Source organism: Glycine soja, chromosome 19 (assembly GCF_004193775.1).
Source record: "Glycine soja cultivar W05 chromosome 19, ASM419377v2, whole genome shotgun sequence".
Taxonomy (NCBI): domain Eukaryota; kingdom Viridiplantae; phylum Streptophyta; class Magnoliopsida; order Fabales; family Fabaceae; genus Glycine; species Glycine soja.
This window is the reverse complement of record NC_041020.1, coordinates 9205471-9219473: the sequence shown is the minus strand read 5'-3', so window position 1 is coordinate 9219473 and position 14003 is coordinate 9205471.

Sequence of the window (14003 nt, the reverse complement as noted above, 5' to 3'; positions counted from 1 at the left end):
ACATGAAATCTTGGCATTTCATGTATAGTTAATGGTTTGATTTAATCTTCTCACTCTCATATAAAATACCTTCTTCTCATATATATATATATATATATATATATAATTCTTAGTTAATTTAATTTAATTTTTCATTTATAAATTATTGTTACTCATTTATTCAAATATTTGTCACAATTTGACAATTCAAACAAAATAATCATTGAGAAAAATATTTTTTTAAAAGCAAAAGTGTAATTCATTAATAAAAGAGGCAAGAAGGTGGAACCCAATGAATCTTTAATTACTAAACAAGAGTTAAATAATACATGACATTGTTCAACATGAGTAGGTCTAAATACATCCTTAACAATGCATGCACAAGGTCAAGACACGCCAAACTCAAACCAACATCCTTATTTACAACATTTATATCATTGAATACCACCTAAATAGGTAAATGTACCTCTTATGCTTTCACTTGTACTTGTGCAAAGTGAAGAGTTTTATCGACTTGTGCAAAACCTAGACATAGCATGTTGTAGCATCCTCTACCATCATAGTATAATTTTCCTATGACTGGAAACCAAAATCAGATTAAAAATAACTAGGAGAAAATAGATGGTGAGGATGAAGAATAACTCTAAAAGAGTTATTATTTGAGTAAGTTGATCCCTCCTCTTTCTCTATATATAACAAAGCTGATTTAAAAAGGTAGAAGAAAGGCTATATAGCCTAGGCACCTACAATCTACTTAGAGTAGGTAAATACAACCAGAAAACAGCTTTACAACATATATAAAATAACCTTCTCTACAAGACTACTCTGATAATCATAAAACTAGCTTGCATTCTAGCAGGTTCATTAACATAGAACTACTTTGACAACTTGAAGTCAAGAATTTTATATGCATCTAATAGCTTTTATTGTAATTCAGAAAGTAAGACTGAAACACACTGTTTAAATAAAAAGGAAAGAGAAAAAATAATAATAATAATATAACAAAACCCACTCCCTGCAGTTTTTTTTAAAACTCCCGAGAGCTCCCCCATTTCCGAAAACTTCTTTTCTTTTTCTTCTTGCAGCAGCCACACCTCTCTAACCATATCCCTTCTCCCCCAAAAATTTAATCTTTTGATTTTTCACTCATCTCCTCCCATGGTTCCAAAATTTGCAAGCTTTTTACACCTTTGGGTTTTTCCAAGCATGAGGAGGTGACGGGAAAAAGGGGAAAACACTACGCAGTTCCTAGGTTTTTCTGTTTGATCACTTTAAGGTAAATGTTTATGACCCATTATGTTAGACGAGAATGTTATAACACTGATTAGTCATGGGCTGTGAGAAAAAGAGTTAGAAACTAAGTATTAGAGATTATTGTGATTTTCTCAAAACCCTAGGTTTGCTAAAATTGGGGATTTTGTCTAATCCCTTGTTCTATTATGTAAATGCTTAGGTTCTGTGGAAAATACAGTGGTTGATCTTCCTAACAACGATAGAAGTCAGTGATTGTGTTATTTAGATGAGTAGCTAATATACTTAGCGATTTCCTTAAAGTTCATTTATGGAGGAACAAGTATACTTCCGAACATATATATATATTTGGTGAGCTTTGATATATATTTTGAGATCTTGATAATATATAAGGATGAATGTTGAACTGTTTGTTTAATTTTATTTATGTTGAGTTCATGAAGGATATGTCGTTTGCTACAACGAAGAGATAATATAGCCTATGAGTTGATTTTCTTTATATGGTAAATGATATATGCCGTTTGCTACAACGAAGAGATAATGTAGCCTATGAGTTAAATTCTCATAGTATATTTATATGTTCTGTTCGCTGCAACAAAGAGATAATGCAGCCTACGAGCTAAATGTCGTATTTATATAATTACTGTTCACCACAACGAAGAGATAATGTGGTCTATGTGCACATAGTAGAATCAATACTTGATTTTAAAGTAATTATTTTGGGATACCAAGTTAAGAGAAGTTCTGAAATGTATATTCTTTGTGTACATGGATTTCTAAAAGCAAGTGTATCTTTCGCTCATTATTTATTTAAATGTCATTTTAATATCTTTTGAAATGGAAGGATTCATCTTAAATGGTGCTCTCTTTCATGTCTGCTTAGTGTATTATGCTCTCACTAAGTCCTTGTGACTTACCCCTTTATGTTACTTCTTTTCTCAGATACCCAGTAGTGGAGTAACCGATTTCCTGGGATTTGCTAATACACCTAGGAACTTGATTATCTTTTTGGTAGGTCCCCATTGTGTTTGATGGATATTTTGGTTGTAACTCCAGTATAATGCAGCTATAGGGGCCAGGGTAGTAGGAGATTTAGAGAGAATTCTTGTATTTTGAAATGTAAATGATTCTCTCTTGTAGATATGATGATGATGATGATGAACTTATGATGTTTTGAGACACTTGATGATTAGTAATTATAATCCACTTTGTTATTAAATGGATGAGATGAGATACCAACATATGGATTTGTCTAGATATATATATTGTGTTCTTTTACAGGTTATGTTGTATAGGATAGGCTGGCCAGACTAAGGAAGTCGTAGTCTGTGCGCCGGTCATGTCCCAAGAGTGGGTCGTGACAATGACAAAATACATACAACATTATAAGTGTGGTGACACAAACTTGAGTAAAATATCAAGTTTGGATTTCAGCATAATACCATGAGACACAAATAATTAATATAAGAATATTCACTTTGCATTAGATCAAGGTGAGTAGTTATTTATACCAAGCTTGCAACTATATAAATGGCCTTGAGGATTAGCAACACCCGATGCCAAAATGTTCTTAATCTGAATCAAGCAACATCCATAAGATAAGGGAAAGGACTAGCAAGATATCTCCGGTTAATAAGTGTAACAACCGCCTCGTCGCTATGATATCACCACTCTAAACTACAAAAATTTCAATTTTTAATTGAAAACTTCGTTAATTTGCTTTTGAAAAATGAAAGTAAAATTTTTGCGATATACATTCACCAAACAACACATCATTACTTAAATGAATACATACATACATATGTGTGTGTGTGTGTGTGTGTGTGTGTGTGTGTGTGTGTGTGTGTGTGTGTGTGTGTGTGAATTTTGATGATGCCAAAGAAGAATCAAACAAGGCTGCTTTAAAGGATAAATATTTGCTTCAAGATTAATTCAAGATTGCTTCAACAAACATAGCCTTGTTTCAAGATTCACTAAAGATCAAGCCTTGCCTCAGATCAAAAGGTTTCAAAGTCATGCAAGGCTCTAGTAATAGATTACCAGGAAGTGTAATCAATTACCAGAAGGGAAGAATGAAAAAGAGCTGTTGAAAAGGGTTTTGAATTTGAATTTTGAACATGTAATCAATTACCATATGTCTGTAATCGATTACCAGCAATGAAACTCCTGAAATTCAAATTCAAAAGTCAAGGCCCTTCAAATTATAACTGTGTAATCGATTACACAAACATTTTAATCGTTACCAGTTGAGAGTTTTTAGAAAATCTGCCAACAATCACATCTTTTGATTGGATTTGTGAATGACCATCAAAGGCCTATAAATAGGTGACTTGGGCACGAATTTTGAAGAGAGAGTTTTGCTTGTTCAAAATGTCTTATCCTCTCAAAAGGAAATAAGAGAGATTCCAAGAGAACTTCATTGCAAAATGCTCTCTCAAAAGAAACTCTTAGGCAAACACTTGCAAATCCATTAAGAGTTTCTCCATGGACTTCAATTGTAATATCCTTCTCTTCAAAAGAGAATTCTTGTTTCTTTTTTCTCATTCAAAAAGATTGATTAAGGGACTGAGGGTCTCTTAAGTTGTAAGGATTCCTGAACATAAGGGATGGGTTGTCCTTATGTGGTTTAGATTTTATAAATGGATTTTTCCAAAGGGAGTGGAAAATCTCAAGTGGGTTGCTTGAGTACTGGACGTAGGCACGGATTTTGCCGAACCAATATAAAAATTGTGTTTGCATTCTCTCTTCCCTTATCTCATTTATTTGTTGCAATCAATTTTGTCTTTCATGTTCAAAGAACATTATTAAATTGATTGATGTTTCTTTTGCATTCTGAGTCTATCTCTTTTAGAAGGGGGTTAAAAGTTTTTAGTGGGAAATTAATTCCCCCCTTCTTAAGATTTCTGAGGCCACATGTTCAATAAGTGGTATCAGAGCAGGTTTCTTGTATAAAGTTTAAAAACTTCAAGAATAAATATGGCCTCATCTAACTTTCCATTTCCTGAGGGAAATTCTATTAATAGGCCTCTTATGTTCAATGGTGAGGGTTATCATTATTGGAAAACCTGAATGCAGATCTTTGAAGAAGCCATAGATTTAAAGATATGGGAAGCCATTGAATTTGATTCCTTTATTCCTACAATGGTAGAGAGAAATGCAACCACATAAAAAAACTAAAGAAGAAAGAAGATGATGATGAAAGAAGAAAGAAGAAGTTTCCTCCTTAGCCCCAAAATGCTGAATGCGATCAATCTGGGCACAAGAAATTCAATTGTCCCGTCTTCAAAAGAAGAATGAAAAATCTGACAAGAGGAATTTCAAAGAGAAGAAAGAAAAGAAAGGATACATCACTTGGGAAGATAATGTCATAAATTCTTCAAGTGATTCAAAGAATAAAATCATAAGTCTGGGTATCATGATGAAAGACTATGAAAACGGAGAAGAGCAAAGTCGATACATTGATAGCAATTTCTCCAAACGCATGGCATGCATCAAAGTTTATTCATATTTCTCCCCAAGATAAGTGGATATGTGATTTATGAAGACAACAAACAAAGACCACATTTCTCCCCAAGAAAAGTGAATCTCGAGAAAAGTGAATATATGATTTATGGAGACAACAAAGGCCACTTGATCAACAAGCTCAACAAGTGATATCAAATGATACCAATAGGTCACTTGTCTTTGATTGATTACTTTTGATGCTTGTTTTCTACTTGAGTTTAGATTGTCCTTGATGATTGTGATTGAATTTGATTGACTGTATTTGATGATTGATTGATTGTGTTTTTTGATTGATGTGTTTGTTTTTGCTTGATTGATATTCAATTTTTGTTAGTTTGATTGATTGATTATATTTTATATTTGATTAATTGTGTTTGATGATTATTTTTTATTGAGTTTTGATTGTCTTTGATAATTGTTTTTTATTGTGTTTTGATGATAGCTTTTGATTGATTGTATTTGATGATTGTCTTTGATGTTTGTTCCTGATTGAGTTTTTGATTGTCTTTAAAGAATCTATTAAACTTTTCAAATTAGTTTCATATTTTAAGAAAACTATTTCATATTTAGAAAAGGAAATTTTGAAATTGAAATTTGAAATTTGAAAATTGAAATTTAAAATTAAAATTAAAATTTGGAAGTTGGAAGTAGAAGTTATTGGAAGTTGAAAGTTGAAAATGGAAGTTGGAAGTGGAAGTTACTGGAAGTTGGAAGTTGGAAATGGAAGTTGAAAGTTGAAAATGAAAGTTGGAGGTTGGAAGTTGGAAGGGGAAGTTACTGGAAGTTGATGTTGGAATTTGAAATTTGAAATTAATTTGAAATTGATGTGTTATTGTACTGGTTTTTGCTTGATTAATATTGAATGATTGTTTTAATGTCTTTTGGTATCACTTGATTCTCATACATTGCAACAAGTGGTGACTTTTTTCTCCTCTCTATTAATGATTTGTTTTTGATGTTGACAAAGGGGGAGAGAAAGATAAAAGATAAAATAGTAAGGAAAAATTATCTATTCTTTATGAGACAACTTTTTACATATGAAACATATGCAATCTTCAATTGTCTCATATAAGCAATCATTGCAAAACCAAGGGGGAGTAAACTATATGCAAATAGATATTTTTTTTTGTTTTGTTGTTGCTCCTAACCCACAGGTGGTTGTCATCATCAAAAAGGGGGAGAATGTAAATCATGAAGATTTTGATGATGTAAAAAAGAATTTGCTTGACAAAGGGGGAGAATGTGAATCATGCATATATTGAAGATGTCGAAAAAAAATCACTTGATTATCATCATCAAAAAGGGGGAGAATGTGAAAGTATGAATTCATGAATTTTGATGATGCCAAAGAAGAATCAAACAAGGCTGCTTCAAAGGATAAACATTTGCTTCAAAATTAATTCAAGATTGCTTCAACAAACAAAGCCTTGTTTCAAGATTCACTAAAGATCAAGCCTTGCCTCAGAACAAAGGGTTTCAAAGTCATGCAAGGCTCTGGTAATTGATTACCAGGAAGTGTAATCGATTACCAGAAGGGAAGAATGAAAAATAGCTGTTGAAAAAGGTTTCGATTTTGAATTTTGAACATGTAATCGATTACCATATGTCTATAATTCATTACCAGCAACAAAACTCCTGAAATTCAAATTCAAAAGTCATGACCCTTCAAATTATAACTATGTAATCGATTACACAAACATTGTAATATCCTTCTCCATGGAAATTCAAATTCAAAAGTCATGACCCTTCAAATCCATTAAGAGTTTCTCCATGGACTTCAATTGTAATATCCTTCTCTTCAAGAGAGAATTCTTCTTTCTTTCTTCTCATTCAAAGAGATCGATTAAGGGACTGAGGGTCTCTTAAGTTGTATGGATTCCTGAATATAAAGGATGGGTATTCCCTGTGTGGTTCAGATTTTGTAAACGGATTTTTACAAAGGGAGTGGAAAATCTCAAGTGGGTTGCTTGAGTATTGGACGTAGGCACGGATTATTCTGAACCAGTATAAAAATTGTGTTTGCATTCTCTCTTCTCTTATCTCATTTATTTTGTTGCAATCAATTTTGTCTTTCATGTTTAAAGAATATTATTAAATTGATTATTGCTTCTTCTGCATTCTGAGCTTATTTCTTTTAGAAGGGGGTTAAAAATTTGTTAGTGGGAAATTAATTCACCTCTTCTTAAGATTTCTGAGGCCACATGTTCAACAATATATAGGTAGAGTAACTCAGTACATATCATTCACATAATGAAAAGTAAATTAGTTTATACATATAATTAAATCTGTGATTTACATCCTCAATTCAAAAAAGAATTATGGAACTAACTATGGAGGAGTTGATTAACAAAACACAACTCTCTCCCAAAATAATTCCAACATCATCTCGTCAGCTTGGCGGCTCCACAAAAGAATCTCACTTCACGTACTCTACTGGTATCATTTTGCTCCCATGAACAAAGGTTCACGATCATCACAAATACCAACCTCAAGGTACAAAAATTGCGAGAATGAGTTTATTATAAAAGAAATTTGCACAAAAATCAAATAACCATAATTAGTAAGAAAACATTAACAATTACCATATGCATACACAAGCATCCATTAGTCCAGCATACACTCAACAAGTAGTCATCATCCATCCATAATTCCAATCAATCATGTTCAGTATGATGCATGCATCTGACCTCAACTCTCAAATGCAATGTGGTACCATTCATCAAGGAAATAACCTAAGCGTGACCACACGACACTCTCTCTTAGGAAAACTAGGCAACAAGTGTCGAGGTCACCCTGTTGCGCATAGAAATCTCCCCTCCCCCCACACGTGATCAGCCTGAGTCTCAAGGGAGTTCCAAACTGAGTGACATGCCCCCAAGTACAAGTATTCATCCTCACGAGAAACTACAAGTACTTACTGACAAAGTTTATACTATTTCCATGCAATATGAAGTATGAAACATAGGCACCATCAATGCACTAACAGTGGATAATTGAAGATTCTAAGCCATCCCCCTCTAGAGATGCTTAAAACTTTTTAACCACTCTATTTCTCCCACCAGAGATATCCAACATGGTCACTGCACCCCCCGCATGTAGATACACAACATACATCATCACAATGACATTTTCAGCATCATCAATATCTCATCTCAATGTCATTATCAACATCAACATTATCTCATCTCAATGTCATTCTCAACATCAACAACATCTCGTCTCAATATCATTCTCAACATCATCATCATCTCATATCAACATAATCATCAATAGCAACATCACCTCATATCAATATTATCATCAATGACAACATCATCTCATATCAACATAATCATCAATAACATCATCTCATATCAGTTAATATCATCAATAACAATATCATTAATAAATCACATTCCACATATATATACTTATACAGTTCATGCGTGAGATTCATACTCCCCAGGTCTTCAGATAACATAAGTCTAATAAAAACAATAATGCCATTTATCAATACCAGACATGCCACATTTCATTAGTCAAAACATTGTTTTTCTTGAAAATCAGCATGCAATAGGGATAAGCATACATCCCCATAGTTAGGTTCCTTGACCCCAACTATGGTATCAAAAGCCGTAAATTATAATAAACTCCCCTCACCTATCATGAGCTCTACGTCAGTTTCTCTTTGCATCGCTAAGAGACCTTTCTCGTTTATGTTCGCCAGTCTAAATGCAAGGTTCTATATCCCAAATTGAAGGAAATTTAGTATAGATTTTAGAAATAAGGTTAATGACAACGTTCGAGGTTAATTACCTTTGTCAAAACATAAAGGGCTAAAGGGGTGTTTCAGATTCTACTAAAAAAGGAGACGTCATTTTGAAATTTCGATCACGCCAATATGACCAGGGTTCAGTGAAGGGAGTTGGATCAAGTGGCCTCAGAATAATTAAGAAGGGGAGTTGAATTAATTATTAATGTGCCTTGACTAATTAAAAACTTATCCTTCTTAATGTTACTAGATTCAATTAGGCTTTACTACTAAGTTATGTAATTTAAACAAAAGTAAAGTGTAAAAGAAAAGTACACAGCGGAAATTAAAGAGTATAGGAAAGAAGAAGACAAACACAAGAATTTTATACTGGTTCGGCTATAAACCGTGCCTACATCCAGTCCCTAAGAAACCTGTGGTTCTTGAGATTTCTTTTCAACCTTGTAAAATCCTTTACAAGCCAAAGATCCACAACGGATGTACCTTCCCTTGTTCTCTTTGAAAAACCAAGTGGATGTACCCTCCACTTGAACTAATCCACAAGAGATGTACCCTCTCTTGTTCTCAGTATAACAATCCCCAAGTAGATGTACCCTCCAATGTGTTGGGACAAAGGATTCTCAGGCGGTTAGTCCTTTGAATCTTTGTAAAGGGGAAACAAAAGATATCTCAGGCGATAGTCCTTTGAAATCTTTTGCATTAGGGAAAGGGAAGAATCAAAAGAATTCTGATGCGGTTAATCCTTTGAATTCTCTTGTAAGGGAGAAGAGAGACACAAAAGAATTCAGGCCGTTGGTCCTTTGTTCTTTTGGCAAAGGAAGAAGAGAATAAAAAAGGTGAATAGTACAAGTTTTTGAACAAAGAACTTTTCTTGGAAGAGAAACTGTTGAACAAAAAGTTTTAGAAAGATGAAGAGAAATGAATCAGAAAGTTTTGTTGAAAGTGTTGAAAGATATTGAAAGGTGGATGATAGATTATTTTTGAAATTCATGTCATGGTCACATATTTATAATCTCTTGATGACTCAAGTCAAAGCTTGTGACTCTTGGCAATTTCTTTAAAACTAGTCACTTTAAAAGTTATGACTTTTGAAAAAATCTTCAGAAATAAGTCACTTGAAGAAATGTGACTTTTGGAAATTCATTTTTTCGAAATCGGTCACTGGTAATCGATTACCATTAAGGTGTAATCAATTACACATCAATAGATGTGACTCTTCATTTTAAACTTTGAAAATTGAAACGTTTAGAAGCTCTGGTAATCAATTACAAGTATTGTGTAATCGATTACACAAGTTAAAAATGATTTGAAAAATGTTTTATCACTAGTTGTGACTGTTGAAGTTTAAATTCTAGCGTTTTGAAACATTGGTAATTGATTACATGCTCACAGTAATCAATTACAGCTTTGTAAATCAGTTTTGAAAACAATGTTGGCTACTGGTAATCGATTACTATCTTCTGGTAATCGATTACCAGAGAGTAAAACTCTTTGGTAATGATTTTGTAAAAACTTCTTGTGCTACTCAATGTTTTAAAAATTTTTATTAGTACTTATCTTGATTAAGTCTTCTCTTGATTCTTGAATCTTGATCTTGATTATTCTTGAAACTTGATTCTTGAATCTTTGCTTGAAACTTTGCTTAACTCTTGATTCTTTGGCATCATCAAAATAACCTTGGAAGGCATTGCTTCCACAAAGGGCACGAAAATAACATCAATTTTATAAAAAGATAACTTTTACAACGTCTCATTTTCAAAGGTTTTTCAAAGGAAGTGTAAAAACACCTTATTTCAGTACCCAAAACACAAGACACACTGAAATAAACTCAAACTAACAAGGAGGAAGGCTTAAAAGTCAAAATTACCTCAGAGAAGCTACAAAAGAAAGGATTGAGGGATTTTTCTCCACCAAATCCTTGAGGTGGATTCTGAGGATTCCGCTTCGATTAAAATGTTCCTCTTGGTGTGGTGGTTTGACGGTAAGAAACGACGGCTCATGGCAGCCACCGATGGTCGTGGATGGTGGAGAAGAAGGTGTTAGGGTTTGGGTGGGCATTTGGAGAGGAGGAGAGTGAAAAAAATCATGTTTTTCATGTTGAAGAACATGCTTATAATCTACAGATCTTGCTTCGCGAGTAAGCAGGAGTCCACTTTTGGCGCTAAGCGCAAAAATTCTCGTTCAGCGCAATTCCCTCTTAGGTTAGAATTTGCATTGAGCGCGACAATTCTTGCTGAGCTCAATTCCTCTTGCACTAGGCACGACAATTCTCGCTTAACGCAACTCTCTCTTGGGTTGGAATTGCGCTTAGCGCGAATCGTGCTAAGCAAGAGGAGAAATTTTTTTATTTTAAAAATCCCAACAATTAGATTGTGCGTACATATGTTAGAAACCTACAGTTAAAATTTGAAGATGATTAACGAATCCAAGATCACAGTTTTACCAGAATAAGTTTAGGTGAAATTTGGAATCTCATAATTTCAGCTTAGGTCAATAAAACTCCACATAACTCAACATCCACATCAAGAAAATCATACATGACTAATTTAAACCATACCTCAACTCATTCAAGTCAATCATATAATCAAATAACATGATAAATACAATTAAACATCGATTTATAATTAGTGATATTTCAGGGTGTTACAATAAGGGCTAGTAACAAAAAATCAAATGATATTCATTATGGAGATAAGTTATCAAGATTGTTCAGAAATTAGAGATGTTAGTAACACCTTTGAAGAATTGCAAAGGTAGAAAGATAAAACTAATTCACAAACTTACCAACCTTGGGCTAAGTCTTGAAGTGCATCATTTAGGCACAAGAAACAATTCGAAGTGAAAATACACATCTTATCATGCTAGTGTTCTCAAAGTGCAAACAAAATGACAATAATTAGGAAAAAATGTAATATTAACATTACAATTAATGCAATTCTAAGCTTCTACAACTAAGATAGAGGAACATGTGAGTTGAAAATTGGTAACTCATCTCGAAACACTACTACATAAAATGGTTTTAACATCAGTTCTAGAGGAGTTTCAACATCGCTTCAATAACCAATGTTGAAACGGTTGTCGTTGAAAGTAGGCATTTTCAACATCAATTTTAAAAATCAATGTTAAAAATCTCTTTCTACATCAGTTCTGGTTGAAATCGATGTAGAAATGTGGCAAAAATTTTGTATTCTGAAGCGCTTTCTACATTGGCTATGAAAAAACCAATGTTAAATGTGTTTACGATATCGGTTATAGCCAAAACCGATGTATAAAGTGCCTTTATAACATAATATTGTAAAGACACTTTCTACTTTTTAATATTTAGTCTGCTTTTACATGGACTAACCATAACCAATTTATAAAAAAAAATATTAATTTTAAATTAAAATATTTAAAAATATTATTTTCATTGAAATATCACATTACTTACAATCTCATAATATTAATGATTCCATGGTTAGCTTTGAAAAGTATATTCTGGAAAAGTATAATCACAAGCAACTACTTTTTGTATGAATCTTATTTTTGGACTAGATATGTCACGATGGCAAACATGATTTTTGGAAAATATAATGGATCAATATCTCAAAAAGATACTTTTAATTTATATTTCTACAATAGACTTTGATCATTTTTTTGTAGATAACTACTGTCAAATTTTCCTAGCTAAGAACAAATTGAAATAACCTAATGATAACTTTTGGAACCTGCCATCATTCAGGAAAAAAAGTGTTAAATGTCACGATACATCCATTATACCTCTTCTTAATAAGAAAATAAACAACCATATTCCTCATTCTGTATAGAAGAAAGAACATAGAAGACAAAAATGCATAGGTAGAAAAGGTTTGCTTACCACGCTAGCAGTGCATGTTTGGTATAAACTATTTTTATAAAAAAAATCATTTGTTTTTTAACACTCTCATGAAACTAACAAAAATAAGTGATTATTTTTTCAAATAAATTGAATCAAACATACACTTGATATTATTGACTTCACAATTATCCTAGGTAAGTTTAAACCTATCTATTTAGAAAAATAAGTTTGTCTAAAATGTCAACATATAATTCATGTTTATGCATCTTGTTTATTAGTCAAACATAAGAAAAACTTAAGGTGAGTTGAACAACAAATATTTGTTCTATTTGAACAAAAATTTAACATCTGAAAAAAATAATGACGACGATGCACTATATACATGTTTAAGGCATACATATGTAGTGACTTCTCACCTTGTGAAGCATCATCTAGAAACTAACTTCACAATAATGAAGACAGAGTTGGGAAGTATAAGAGGAAATCTTAGGTACTAAGTTGTATAAATGAGACCTATAAGCTGGCCTTTAAAAGTTTTTGTCTGGCCAACTAAAAAATCTGATGAGCCCCATCCTCTAGGTCTGAGAAAACGGTCCTCATTTAGTATTACTAATGCGTTTGCAAGAAGCAAGAACCCCTCAAGTAAGGTCCACAAACCTATTTCCCCGCATCATAAAGATTACTAGATGATATATATGTTAGGCAAAGACTACTAGATGCTTTAAGAAATGGCAGTAAAGGAGCAGATAAAGGAGAAGGGAATGTGAATCATGAAGGAATCATACGAGAGAGAAGAGAGGGGAAATATAGGCATGAGAGGGGATTGGAACATGTAACAAATATCATTTCAGAGACTTTTGGGGATGCTAAGTATAGGAACAATTCCTATCTCAACAAAAAAGAGTCATTATCTTATTATTTTAAACTTTTTAATTTGATCATCCTGTAAGGAGCTAGTCTTCATTGATTACATTCTTCTTTTGCTACTTTAACGTATAGGAAATCCTTGTATTGACTACTGAGGGCACTTCCTCAGTGTTTCTAAAGCATTAGAATACCATTTTAGTTCAGTAATTTAATTCCACTTCGAGTACCTATCATATGAAAAATGAATTGCCAAAAAATGGGAAATATGATAATGATATGTTAAAACAAAGACTAGTAGATGCTTTACAAATCACTGAAAACCATATGCACTGGCAAGTAAGAAAAAGATCAAGTTCATTCTAAAGCATTGATTGAGATGAATAACAACAAGAAGCATCATATTAAATCATGTGTTAGCTACTACAAAACCACTAACTAGTAGTTCCCTCCATTGACTTGTCTCTATTAAAAAGGCCAATGATCATTGATACGACTGATGTTTGGAGGAAAAAGGAATCATCAACCATGAGCATGAAAACAACTAGTAGCACTATGTAAGTGTTTTACATAATCAAATCCTAGACTTTCAGACACCAGTTATCCTCACATTGCCTTATAAGTAACCATAATTCATAACCAATACCCATTAAATTGAAGTGAAGCATGTTATCCCTGAACTGACAAACTTACAATAGAGTTGACTAATTTCCCTTATCTGAATTCTAGAAAAATCAAAGTTCCTCTTATAATCACATAAAGGATTTCAACATCAGTCTATAAAATTGTATTATTTTATAAATAAACTCTTACTCTCAATTGAAGAATTTCTAATTT